This window comes from Callithrix jacchus, chromosome Y (genome assembly GCF_049354715.1).
Source record: "Callithrix jacchus isolate 240 chromosome Y, calJac240_pri, whole genome shotgun sequence".
Classification (NCBI taxonomy): domain Eukaryota; kingdom Metazoa; phylum Chordata; class Mammalia; order Primates; family Cebidae; genus Callithrix; species Callithrix jacchus.
The window spans coordinates 3,958,979-3,972,589 of record NC_133525.1 but is presented as its reverse complement, the minus strand read 5'-3'; the positions used below and the strand labels follow the sequence as shown (position 1 = coordinate 3,972,589).

The 13,611-nt window shown below is 42.2% G+C and overlaps 1 long non-coding RNA gene across 1 annotated transcript in view; it reads right to left on the bottom strand.

Annotated features, from left to right (window-relative positions):
- Window positions 1-791: 791 nt before the first annotated feature.
- The window catches only part of LOC118150939 (uncharacterized), a 36,192-nt gene continuing 23,372 nt past the window's right edge, over window positions 792-13,611 (bottom strand). The window contains exons 2-3 of the long non-coding RNA XR_013531919.1: window positions 11,891-11,998; window positions 792-3,401 (exon numbers count right to left, since the gene is read on the bottom strand). This is a non-coding gene — a long non-coding RNA (uncharacterized LOC118150939). The remainder of the gene's footprint in view (window positions 3,402-11,890; window positions 11,999-13,611) is intronic.

The window sequence follows — 13,611 nt, the reverse complement described above, 5'->3', positions numbered from 1 at the left end:
GCATTTTTAGGTGTGATTTTTCACTGAATCATTGTATCTGTCTTCTCCAGGACTGACGGTTAATACATTGAATGTGTGCGCATTTGCACGCAAGTATGTGTATTTGCCCTTTGAAGACCACAGACAGTAGTCTAATGCCCATTTCTAGGAGTATGAGTTCTTTGGATTCAGAGAATAGCTGATCAGTTAGGATCTGAATTCCATGCAATGGTCTCATTCCTCTTGGACAAACGAAGTGGATGCATCTCTACAGCAGTCAAGAGAACAGTTAGACAAGCTTGTCCTGACAACACATGTGAACAGGAAATGGTACTGATGTGTGCTACGTAGCAGTTGTGTGTATGAAAAACATGAGCCCTTTTAGAACTTTTCCTTAAGACATTAACTGACTATCTTTACAAAGATGAGCCTATTCACAGGGATGCTCAATTTAATAGCTGCAAGGAGAATGAATAGATTTCTGTAATGAGATACTATATATTTGAAACCGAAGTTTCCATATGCCCCTCACAAGGCGTATGACGGGAGTGGGTCACTTCTTCAGTGTCCCATGCGGTCCAACCCATAGGGGGAGCATGGGCTGTGACCCCATGGCAGTGTCTAGGATTGAGTGTGTACAGCTCTTGGGGCTGTGCTGGAGTGTGTTCTCTAGGTTTTGCTGTCTGCAGGCAACTTGTCTAGCTAATCAGTCCAGTTAGCCCCTCTGCCTTATTGCAAGGATGGAGGACTGTGTGGATCCCAGGTTCTTGCCCTAGCGCACTGAAAAATCAGACCACAGATCACACGTGTGCTTGGAGAATGAATGCAAGGTTTTATTGAGGGGGGGAGGTAGCTCTCAGTAGATAGCTGGGGAGCCAGAAAGGGGATGGAGTAGGAAGTTGGCCTTCCCCTGCAGCTGAGCTTCTCAGTGACTGGACTCTCTCATTTGACCACCCACACTCTACTGAATTTTCCTCGGCATCGAGACCACCCTACTGTCAGTGGTCTGTCACCATCTGTGTGATCTGCCAGTGTGTACCTCTTGATGTCCTGCTGTTTGCGTGTGTGCCCACTATGGTCTTGGGGTTTCTATAGGCACAGGGTGGCGGCTGTGGCAGGCCAGGGTGCTCTAGGAAAATGCAAGATTTGGGTGTGAACACAGGAGTACGTCTTCTCACCTAGGTACACGGGCACGAGGGTGGAGCCCTTGCCAGGGACCCTGCCCTCTTCTTGTATCATGTTTGTCCTCTGAAGAGGTACACCTATCTAACTGCCATCAAAACATGGAGACAACCAGTCTTAGCTGCTTCCTTCTGACAGGGGGCGTTGTTTTTAGGAAAACGGCAGTCAGATTCCTTCTAGAGCTCTGTTTAATTAAGGGTTCTTAGCTTGTCTTGAGGCTCTGGTTGCCTGCCTGTTTGGAGTTTGGTGGCCTCTGCATGAGAGAAAAACAAAACAAGTTTTATAAGGTCACATATGCATGGTTTAAATGCATATCATAGAAGGAAAATTTAGGGCCAAAGATTGAGCTAAGACGTAAAATATACTAACAAAAACATTGTATACCGAGCTGTTTTGCATTGCTGAAAGAAATTAAATCTCGAATGGGATCACTTAAACTTTAGAAGACAGGTACCTGTTGTAGCCATATTTTTAGCAGTTAACAGGTGTACCCTGCCTGGAAATTCTGGTGTTTGTGGGCTTACCTGGTGGTCATTAAAGCTTATGCCTCTTTCTCGGGTCCCCATTTCTCTCTTGTAAAAGACTGAGGTTGCCACTTTCAGGGGGTCCTCTAATGTACTATCCGGCCCCAGGGACCATTTCTTCCACCTCCTCCTAAAATCAAGGGCTGCCTGAGTTGTAAATTTATCCTTTAGGATTAGCTGTCCCTCAGGTGAATCAGGGGATAGAGAGGTGTGCTTGACCAAGACCTCTCAGCTTTTCCAAGAAGGTAGTGAGATTTTCATCAAATCTTTGGTCAGTTGTGGACAACTTAGTATAATTGGGATGCTTGGTCTTAGTCCTACATTAAGCCTTTCATTACGCACACCTGAAAGTGTCTCCTCTTCCAGTCTACTATCCCATCACTGGTATCCCATTTAGGGTAATTCACTGATACTGCTTCTCTTCCACTTGGATGGTATTTGCTCCATTCCCTGATGCTATGTGTGATGCAAAGCTCATCCCCAGATCCAAGCAGCAGTGCCTATCAGGGACTGATTCAGAAGTAACATATCTTTCCAGGAGAGTTCAAATATTTGGGTGAGATTCTGGAAATTTGCTTTAAGTTTTATAGGGAGAAGGGGACTTGGACCTTACTGGGCCCAGATTCACTGGGCATTTTGTGGTACCCCAGCGAGTTAGAGAAAGCACCACACGCTGAGATTGAATCAGGAGTCCTCTGTTTGCTGGGGACCGAGAGACGGCTAATGCTCAAAATTCTCTCAGCCCTGAAGAAGGGGCTTTGTTTGTTTTCATGCCTTGCTTAAAGGAGGGAAGGGGAGCCTAGCTAAAGCAAGTTTTACAGAAGCAGAGCAAGCAAAGATTAAAAGGTAAACTGTTGCAGAAAGATAAACAGTTGCCGATGTAGGGGCTTTTGGTTATCAGCGGGCAGGTTCGGAGGGGTGGCTGATACTATTAGCAGAGACATCCCTAGGAGAGGCTGGTACAGCTTAACTTGGTATCTTATCAGTAAGGACACTCCATTGTCTGCTTGTAGTCAGCTTAGCCCAGCTACCTGCTTAGGGGAAGGGAAGAAGTCAGGGGAGGGGATGGGCAAGTGAAGAAACTAAAGGGGAGTCTGTCCAGCCCATGAAGCTATCCCAGAGTCTGTGCAGCTCTCAGCTAAGAAAGAGAGAACTGGTTAGGCTAACAAAGGGTAGGTTATCACAATATGATGGAGGGGCAAGAGTGAGTCTGGGGCTTGTGAAGGGCAAGGATTTCTAGGAGGGGACAAGTGAGAGGCTGAAGCTGGATATGGAGGTTTGGGTGGACCTGGAGGAGCAGAGCTGGAGGAAGCTGGCTCATCTGCTGGGGTGCCTCTGGCACTCAGATCCTTAATTTCCTAGGCTTGCCCCTTGAAGTCTTCCCTGAGATGCCAAACAGGAGGACTGGATCAATCGTACACTGTTGGCAAAGTTCTGGATTGCCTTGCAAGTCACAGAAGCCCTGCATATATGAGAGCCAGACCATCTGTTCTCACGTCTATGAAAACGCTCCAGCTGCCAGGTGGTATAGAATTGAATTGAATTGATGGTATAGAATTGAATTATAAAGGGCCAACCCGGTCTTTAATTTCTCCAAACCTTTGAGGGCCATCGGCATTTTTCTCCAGATTCTGAGGGTCAAAGCAGTCTCAATGGTTCAGGACACACTGCCGAGGAATATAAGCTGGGAGTGGTGAAGAGAGCTGGTTGCCCATTCTGAAAGACAGGAAATAGAGGCATGTCTCATTTCTTTAACTTCAGTTTTGCTGAAGCAAAAACTGAGTGTGTGATGGAGAAGGAAAGCTAGTATCCTCCCTTCCCTTCCGCCACTTATCCCTCAGTCTCAGTGACCTTGGCAGGTGTTGGCCATAGGTACCAATGCAGTGTGGACCCATGGAGCAGGGAAAACCTGCAGAATAGGAATTAACCACCCTCATGTGTGCCACCTTTCTCCCTGCTGTTGACAAAGTTTGAGTTCTCTGGGCCTGTTTATGCCATGGGAGTATGGCCTCCTTCCATGGTGTTGGGGGTTGAGTCAATAGGAATTAGTGCTGCCTATTTACATTGTGCCCGTTGCCTGACTTTGGATCCCTCTGACCTGGGCTTATTTTCTAAGTTCTCAGCTGGAGGCTTGGAATGAAGTTTGGGACCAAAAAAGATATTTCAGAGACTGCTTCTGTTTGGGTAGTGTCTCAAACGGGCCTGCTGAATTTGCAGTTGTCAGCCAGCAAGGGATGGTTCTTTGTTAACTTCCCTATCAGAAATAGAGTGTTGGGAAGTGGGAGTCCTCTCACTCAGAAAAGGAAAAAAATAGAAAAACCAGGTTAAGGATCAAAACGGGGAGGTTCTAGGGAAAGACCTCCTTGCCCTGTGCAAGTGGGTCCCTTTAATCCTTGTATGCTTCCTCTGGTTCATACTTGGTTGAATTCCTTGGCCAGGGGAGGAAAGGTTCCATTGGTGTGACAGGCAAGAAGCACTTGCCTGCCAGCCCTGTGAGGTCCTGGCTACCACCCTGGTTTTCTCTCACCTACGCCAGCTCATGGCTGTTAGACACAACCTTTGCATGCTGTGGACATGTCTGGGTTCCCGTGCGGGGAGGAAACAAGGTAAGGGGAGGCTCCCTGAACTGTGTGTGTTTGCGTCTGTCAGGCTGGTGGCAGAGATGGCACCTCTAAGGACAGTTCATCAGATTTGCACTTTTGGCAGCTGAGCCATCTTACTTAACAGCATTGCTGCAGCCGGTAGCAAAACCCTTAACGTTATAAAGGACGTGTTAACAGCCATTTCAAACCACGAGAAAGAGAAAAGAGACAAAGGTGGGGTTTGACCAGCCCACTTAGGGCAGTTAAATCTCCTTGAAGGGAAACAGATCCTTTCATCTGTAAGAAAGAGAGGTGGCAGGGTTTTGGAAAAGAAGCAGATCTTCACATTTTCGCTCACCTTCTGGGATCTCAGATGAGTCCCCAGTTGAAACAGGAAAAGTTTCCCGATCTCCCTGGCAGGGCGTTACACAGGAGAAGTGGCACTTCTTTGAGTGCCCTGAAGCTCAAACCTGTCAGGGGAGCAAGCAGACAGGCAGATTGTGGAGTGTGTGGGCTCCAACCCCCTGGCCTTGGGTAAGGTTGAATGTTTATGGCTCCTGAAGCTCCACTGGGCGTGTGTTACAGACTGCTCTTTCAGCTTTGCCATATGCAGGTGGCTTGTGTTAATCAGCTCACTCAGACCCTTTGCCTTATCAGAAGAGCAGAGGACTTTCTGTATCATGGGTTTCCTTCCCTAGTGCACAGGAGAAATCAGATCACACATGGGCTTGGAGAATGAGTGCAGGGTTTTATTGAGCAGGGAAAGTAGCTCTCACTACATGGATGGCGAGCCAGAAAAGAGATGGAGTGGGAAGGTGGTCTTCCCCTGGAGTTGGGCCACTCAGAGTTCAGACTCTACTTTCACCATCCTTGGTTGAATTTCCGTTGGTGTCTGCATTGTTCTATTGTCCATGGCCTGTTGTGTGTTCTTCTGCCAGTGTGTTCTTCTTGACATCCAGCCACTTGTGAGTGTCCCTGCTACGGTCTAGGGATTTTTATAGGCACAGGATGGGAGGCGTAGTGCGCCAGGGTGGTCTTGGCAAATGCAACATTTGAGTGTGAACACAGGAGTGCCAGTCCTCACCTAGGTTTGTGGCCACAGGCCTGAGGGTGGAGCCCTCTCCAGGGACCCCACCTTTCTCTATGTAGCACGTCCCTGTCCCCATCCCATATCATATTCAAGAGAATTGGTATGTTGTGAAGTCTCAGCCTGATGAGCCAAGGAAGTCAGAGACAAAATGGTACATAATGTATGATTCCACATAGAAAGTTTAAATGTTAAAACCAGGGTTAGAGATGCCTTGAGGGGATATTAACAAAGAGGGCTTTTATGATGTCAATAACCGATGTTCTTTTTGAAGGTGTAGTTCACAGATACACATTCATCTCATAATTCCTTGAGCTGTGCATTTACTATGCATGCATTTTCTCTTTACCAGAGGTATTTTGTAGATCACTTTTTCCCCAAAAGTACTGTATTATAAAACGTTACAATAAATAGCTCCATGGACTTTGGCAAATACGCTGTTGTTACAAACTCACTCTTAGATCAAGATACAGAATGTTTCTGGCATTCTTAAGATGTTGTATTTCATCTTAAACTTAGGAGATTAGTGCTATTAGTGCTCCTTGTCACCAGTGAGGAACATTGGCACAGGAGGGTAAGAACCTGTCCCTTGGTACTACCAGCACTTCTCTAAATAATTTTTCACCTTCCCGTTGTGTTGGAGGGATGGCAAAGATGACAGTGATATTCTCTGCCTTTGTTCCTGAGGTCAAATCGTCAACCATTGTGTTCTCCTGGAAAATAATGTTCTCTTTCCATGTGACCAAGCCAGGAGCAATCTGGGTAAGGGGAGCATCAGTCATTCTTCTGAATCATTTCCCAATCATCATCATCTTCGATCATGCCATAGAGTGTCAAGAATTGTCAATGCCAGGTGCAGGGGTGCTAACAGACTAGAAACTGCTCTCAGAGAGGATGTGATCATCATCTATCAAACTGGATGGTCAGTTTTTGTTTTTTACTCGCTAACCAAAGGAAGGAGGCTGAAGGTCTAGGAAGCTCATTGTAGGTACATTTAAACTGTGAGGTTTTATTGGACCTAGATAAAGTTTAGGTGTTGACTGGGGTAAAAAACATGGGGCTTCATATGGATTCTCTGGTTCAAATTATTTCTTAGTGCCCTCATGTACTGCCACCTTTGTCCTAGAATGAACCAATGCTCTCGTCTCAGAACTTTTTGCTTACCATTGCAAGATATTTCTGGCTTCTCTTAGGAATTAAGAGCCCTCACCTAGACTGAGCTCTCTCATCATACTTTGGCTAGCTGAAAGTGACATGGGAGGTCAGGGAAATTATGTGCCTATTTCTGAAAAGCATAAGATTAGAAATTAAAATGGGTTTATTAATGATATCTGGCAAACACAGTGATGAGAGACACTTACCAAAATGGAGCCAAGCTTTGAGGCAGCTTATGAGAATGGTTTTTTTTTTTTCCTTCCACATCTCAGGACAAAGAAATTTCCAGGATATAAGAAAGAAAAAAGAAAGAATCCATTCTCTGGTTTGAATACCTCTGACAGCAGGAGGATAGTTAAAATCATGAAACAATTTCTAAATTTATATGAGATGATTGTTCTCCTATGTCAAGGATAAAGCAGGAGGGAGCAGAAGCCACTCTGGAAGTGAGCCGGACTATGCTATTTTAGATTATTGTGTTGTCCTGCCAACTGTTGTTCATTCCCTGGTCTTCTGTTAGTTAAAGAATCAGCAACAAATTCCAAAATCTAAGATTATTGGAGATTCCACAGAAATTCAAACCATCATCAGAGAATATTACAAACAACTCTATGCACATAAACTAGTAAACCTGGAAGAAATGGATAAATTCCTGGACTCCTGTGTCCTCCCAAGCCTAAACAGGGAGAAAGCTGAAACTATGAATAGACCAATAACAAGGTCTGAAGTCAAGGCAGCAATTAAGAGCCTGCCACACAAAAAGAGCCCAGGTCCAGATGGATTCAAAAGGAATGGTACCAGACACACAAAGAGGAGCTGGTACCATTCCTTCTGAAACTATTCCAAATAATCCAAAAAGAGGGAATCCTTCCCAAATCATTTTAAGAGACCAACATCATCCTGATACCAAAACCCAACAGAGACCCAACAAGAAAAGAAAACCTCAGGCCAATATCCCTGATGAACATAGATGCAAAAATCTTCAATAAAATATTGACAAGCTGATTGCAACAGCAAATCAAAAAACTTATCCATCATGATCAAGTAGGTTTCATCCCGGGAATGCAAGGATGGTTCAACATACGCAAGTCTATCTATAAACGTAATTCACCACATAAACAGAACCAAAAACAAAAACCACATGATTATCTCAATTGATGCAGAGAAGGCATTCGACAAAATTCAACAGCCCTTTATGCTAAAAACCCTCAATAAACTCGGTATCCATGGAACATATCTCAAAGTAATAAAAGCTATTTACGACAAACCAACAGCTAATATACTGAATGGGCAAAAACTGGAAGCATTCCCTTTGAAATCCGGCACTAGACAAGGATGCCCTCTCTTACCACTCCTATTCAGTATAGTACTGGAAGTTCTAGCCAGAGCAATCAGGCAAGAAAAAGAAATAAAGGGTATTCAAATAGGAAAGGTGGAAGCCAAATTGTCTCTATTTGCAGACGACATGATAGTATACCTAGAAGACCCCATCATCTCAGCCCAAAAACTCCTGAAACTGATAAGCAACTTCAGCAAAGTCTCAGGATATAAAATCAATGTGCAAAAATCACAAGCATTCCTCTACACCAATAACAGACTTAAAGAAGGCCAAATCAAGAACGAACTGCCATTCACAATTGCTACAAAGAGAATAAAATACCTAGGAATACAACTCACAAGGAACGTAAGGAATCTCTTCAAGGAAAACTACAAAACACTGCTCAACGAATAAGAGAGGACATAAACAGATGGAGAAACATTCCATGTTCATGGTTAGGAAGAATTAATATCGTGAAAATGGCTATACTGCCCAAAGTAATTTACAGAATCAACGCTATCCCCATCAAGATACCATTGACTTTCTTCACAGAACTGGAAAAAACCACCATGAACTTCATATGGAACCAAAAGAGAGCCCGTATAGCCAAGTCAATTCTAAGCAAAAAGAACACAGCGGGAGGCATCACCCAACCGGATTTCAAACTATACTACAAGGCTACAGTAATAAAAACAGCATGGTACTGGTACCAAAACAGAGATATAGACCAATGGGACAAAACAGAGGCATCAGAGGCAACAAAACATATCTACAACCATACAATCTTTGATAAACCTGACAAAAACAAGCAATGGGGAAAGGATTCCCTGTTTAATAAATGGTGTTGCAAAAACTGGCTAGCCATGTGCAGAAAGCAGAAACTGGACCCCTTCCTGACACCTTACACTAAAATTAACTCCAGATGGATTAAAGACTTAAACATAAGACCTTGCACCATCAAAACCCTAGAAGAAAATCTAGGCAAAACCATTCAGGACATAGGAGTAGGCAAGGACTTCATGAACAAAACACCAAAAGCATTGGCAACAAAAGCCAAAATAGACAAATGGGACCTAATCAAACTCCACAGCTTCTGCCCGGCAAAAGAAACAGTCACTAGAGTGAATCGGCAACCAACAGAATGGGAAAAAATTTTGCAGTTTACCCATCTGACAAAGGGCTGATATCCAGAATTTACAAAGAACTCAAACAGATTTACAGGAAAAAAACAAACAAGCCTATTCAAAATGGGCAAAGGATATGAACAGACACTTTACAAAAGAAGACATATATGAGGCCAACAAAATATGAAAAAATGCTCATCATCACTGGTCATCAGAGAGATGCAAATCTAAACCACATTGAGATACCATCTCACGCCAGTTAGAATGGCAATCATTAAAAAATCTGGAGACAAGAGATGCTGGAGAGGATGTGGAGAAAAAGGAACACTTTTACACTGTTGGAGTGTAAATTAGTTCAACCATTGTGGAAGACAGTGTGGCGATTCCTCAAGGCCTTAGAAATAGAAATTCCATTTGACCCAGCAATCCCATTACTGGGTATATATCCAAAGGACTATAAATCATTCTACTATAAGGACACATGCACACGAATGTTCATTGCAGCACTGTTTACAATAGCAAAGACCTGGAACCAACCCAAATGCCCATCGATGATAGACTGGATTGGGAAAATGTGGCACATATACACCATGGAATATTATGCAGCAATCAGAAATGATGAGTTCATGTCGTTTGTATGGACATGGATGAATCTGGAGAACATCATTCTCAGCAAACTGACACAAGAACAGAAAATGAAATACCGCATATTCTCACTCATAGGTGGGTGACGAACAATGAGAACACATGGACACAGGGAAGGGAGTACTGAACACTGGGGTCTATTGGGGGGAAATGGGGAGGGCCAGTGGGTTGGGGAGCTGGGGAGGGATAGCCTGGGGAAAAATGACAACTGTGGGTGAAGGGGAAAAAGGAAGCAAAACACACTGCCATGTGTGTACCTATGCAACTGTCTTGCACGTTCTGCACATGTACCCCAAAACCTAAAATGCAATAAAAAAAAAATACCAAAAAAAAAAAAAGAGTATTGGCTGGGAAAACTACATGTATCTATAATAAAATGAAGGATTTAACAAGATTTAATTATTGAACACATGAGTAACTATATTTTTAAAACTGCTGAAACTCTCCTGCTATCTTAATTTTAAATTTGTATTGTTTAATAAATGCATCATTTGGAATAGTGCATTTGACAGCTAATGCCTAAACTGATTGGTGTTAGAAGGTCAAAAATCTGACCTGGGTTCAGTAGCTATTGCCTGCTGTCCAAGTTACTTGGGAGGCTGAAGAGGGAGGATTACTTAAAGCCCAAGAATTTGAAGCTGCAGTGAAAAAAATTAATTAAAAATCTGCATTTCTTTGCCTGATTGAAACTTTCCTTTCAGATAATAAGTTCCAAAATGATAAAATCTGGACAGGCACAGTAGCTCATGCCTGTAATCCCAGCATTTTGGGAGGCTGAGGCAGGTGGATCACTTGCAGTTAGAAGTTCCCATCCAGCCTGGCCAACATGATGAAACCTCATTTCTACTAAAAATATAGAAGTTAGCTGGGCATGGTGGTATGAGCCTGAAATCCCAGCTCCTTGGGAGGCTGAGGCAGGATAATCTCTTGAACCCAGGAGGCGGAGGTTGCAGTGGGCTGAGATTGTGCCACTGCACTCTAGTATAGGCAACAGAGGGAGAGTGTGTCTTAAAACAAACCAACAAACAGGAGAACCTTCTAAAACTGAAACTGAGAAAAAGTTACAAATAGATTTCACTATATAATTATTAATAGTAAAACTCAGTTATTTAAAATGTTTCCCCAGTTTAACAGGTGTGTATGGGTTTACAGCTTAGTTATAGAACATTTTACTTCTACTGAGTGTGCCATATAATGTATTTTGATTAAAAAACTACATATTTTATTTATAGAATAAGGTTATGAAGTGTATATACATATATATGTATACACACACATCACATATATGGAGAGAGAGAGAGAAAGAGACAGAGAGAGAGAGAGAGAGAGACATGGAGCCTTGCTCTGTCACCAGGCTGGAGTCCAGTGGCGCAATCTCAGCTCGGTGCAACCTCCGCCTCCTGGGTTCAAGTGATTCTTCTGCCTCAGCCTCCCGAGTAGCTGGGACCACAGAGGCGTGCCACCACACCCGGCTAATTTTTGTATTTTTAGCAGAGATGGGGTTTCACCACAGCCAGGATGGTCTCGATCGCTTGACCTCGTGATCCGCCTGCCTCGGCCTCCCAAAGTGCTGGGATTACAGGTGTGAGCCACACCGTGCCAGGCCAGGAAGTATATTTTTTAAAAGACGACAGATTTTTTTTTCTTTGGTACAGGCACATAGTACTCTGATATGCATTAGTCAAGACTCAACTTTATATACCTAGAAGACTTTCAGAATATTGAAAAGAGATGATATTATCTTATCTGGAAGTTACATGAAAGGATGTAAAATACTAGTCTTACAAAAAAGTTTCTAAGAAGTTATAACTTTTATCACTTCTTCATATCAGTTACGAAAAACCTTTTAATCTGTAAAATCATACTGTAAAAAGAATGTAGTGTTCTCAGCTCAAGACAACTTTTTATTATTAATAAAACTGATTGTGGAAAGCAGCAGCCATTTTTGTGCAGTTATTGGAGACTTGACAATAGAAAGCTATGATTTCTAACTATGTCTAATCATTCCAATTAATTATATAATTTTATACATTTAAGTATACATTTAATTAAAGTGTAGGAGAACTAGTTTTAAAATACATGGTCTCCCTACATTACTTTTCTTTCCTCTATTTTTGAGCATATCAACAATTGTTAATGTAGGCAACACTGTAACAACTAGTCTCTAGTTAGATCTGCTGAAGGAAGACTGATGATGACAAGGTAAGGGGTGATTTCTGGTTAAACTAAAATTCTTCAGCTGTGCAGCATCTAAGGGATTGGGACCCATGTAGGGTCTGCGCATAAGAACTCACCAGCTTCTTCCAGATGTCTAATCATTTTCCTCAATTTTATTGTTTAAAATTATTAGATCAAAGTAGTATGCATGCTCCCTCTGAGATCTCAGACTCCTTCTGCAGGTGCTGAAGAGGTTCATTCCACATGATGAGGGGTTGAAGGTAAAGTGAGCGTAGGGGAAAGAAAAAGCAAGCAAAAGTCAGTTGGATTCGTTATCTTTTCACATTTGTTTTTGCACCATTGCCAGAATTAGCCAAAGTCAAACTTCAGTGTTTTACATATAAGTATGAGAAAAAAATCTGTTTCAGGACAAAGGAGACAATGTTCCCTATGATGGCAAATTTGTACAACAAACATTGGCAATAGAAACTGCTCAATATGTATTACTGCTCATCTCCAGGATATAGGAAGTATAGTATGAAGGATAAGGACAAGGCAGAAAAAGAATGTACATTCTTCAACAAACACATTTCCAACCCCCAGGCCTATCTGTGTCTGTCCCAGAACTAGTCAGGATAAGTCCAGGAGAGCTGCTGGTTACCAGTAGCTCCTATAATCTGGCCATTTGTTAATATTTCCATAGTCAGGCTAACAAGAAAGACCCAGAAGCCAGTTTCATCTCATTCTCTTGATAGAGGTCTTCATGACTCTTTCCTTGATACCTTGTATTCAAAGAATTCACTGGAACCACATTCTGGAGCCTAGTTTTCATTGTACCAATGCCTATTTGACTTTTACATTACAAATTACTTTTTTCCCTCTTTATTTGACCATGTCAATAATTGCAAATTTAGGCAACACTATAACTAACTAGTCCCTAATTAGACCTGCCAAAACAAGACTGACAATGGCAAGGTCACAGATGATTTCCAATTAAACTAAAATTCTTCAGCGATGTAGCGTCTAAGGGATTGGGACCCACATAGGGTCTTTGCATAAGAACTCACCACTTCTTCCAATAAAACTCATCATTTTCATCAGTATTATTGTGGAACATTATTAGATCAAAGATTCAACATGTTCTATAAATTCAGTCATATACACTGAACCTCAGGCAAGGATGCATTTTGGAAGTTTAAAAAACTATTTTGCTAGTTCTCAAGTACAGAAATAGAGACAGAGAGAGATATATAGGTGGACTATAAAAATAAGGTAAATTTATATTAAAGAATTTAATTAAATACATACTTATTTGGTCAGTATTTGCTCTTCCACTAGAGTGTAAACTTGCCTTATTATTATAGACCATAAATTGGTATAGTGCCTTGCATACAGAAAACGGTTGAAAAACCTGAATTGTAGTTCAGCTTCTGATACTGGTCATTATAAGATTTGATGAATATTAAATCTACAGTGAAGAAGCAGAACAATGGGGAAACAAAAAGTGGTAACCCTGGTTGACAGAGATATATTTTTGGGGAAAAAGTAAAAGGTTTGATGCCTTCAGGGACTTAGGAGCAGTACTTCTTAGCACTGTCTTAGGGCTCTTACCCTTCTTTGAGGCCTCTCTGTTACTTGTAAGAGATTTTAGTAAGCCTGATATAAGGACACTGATGCCACAAAACCTGGAATCTAGACACAGCCATAGAGAAAGGAGAGCAGAAGTGTAATAACAAGAACTAAGAGTCTGAGTTAATTCTGCTCAGCATCCCTCCAGTGGAGATAGACAGACATCAGAGCAGTTTAGAATTTAATGTGTTTATCTTGACAAGCTAGAGAGAGAAATTTCTTACTGGTT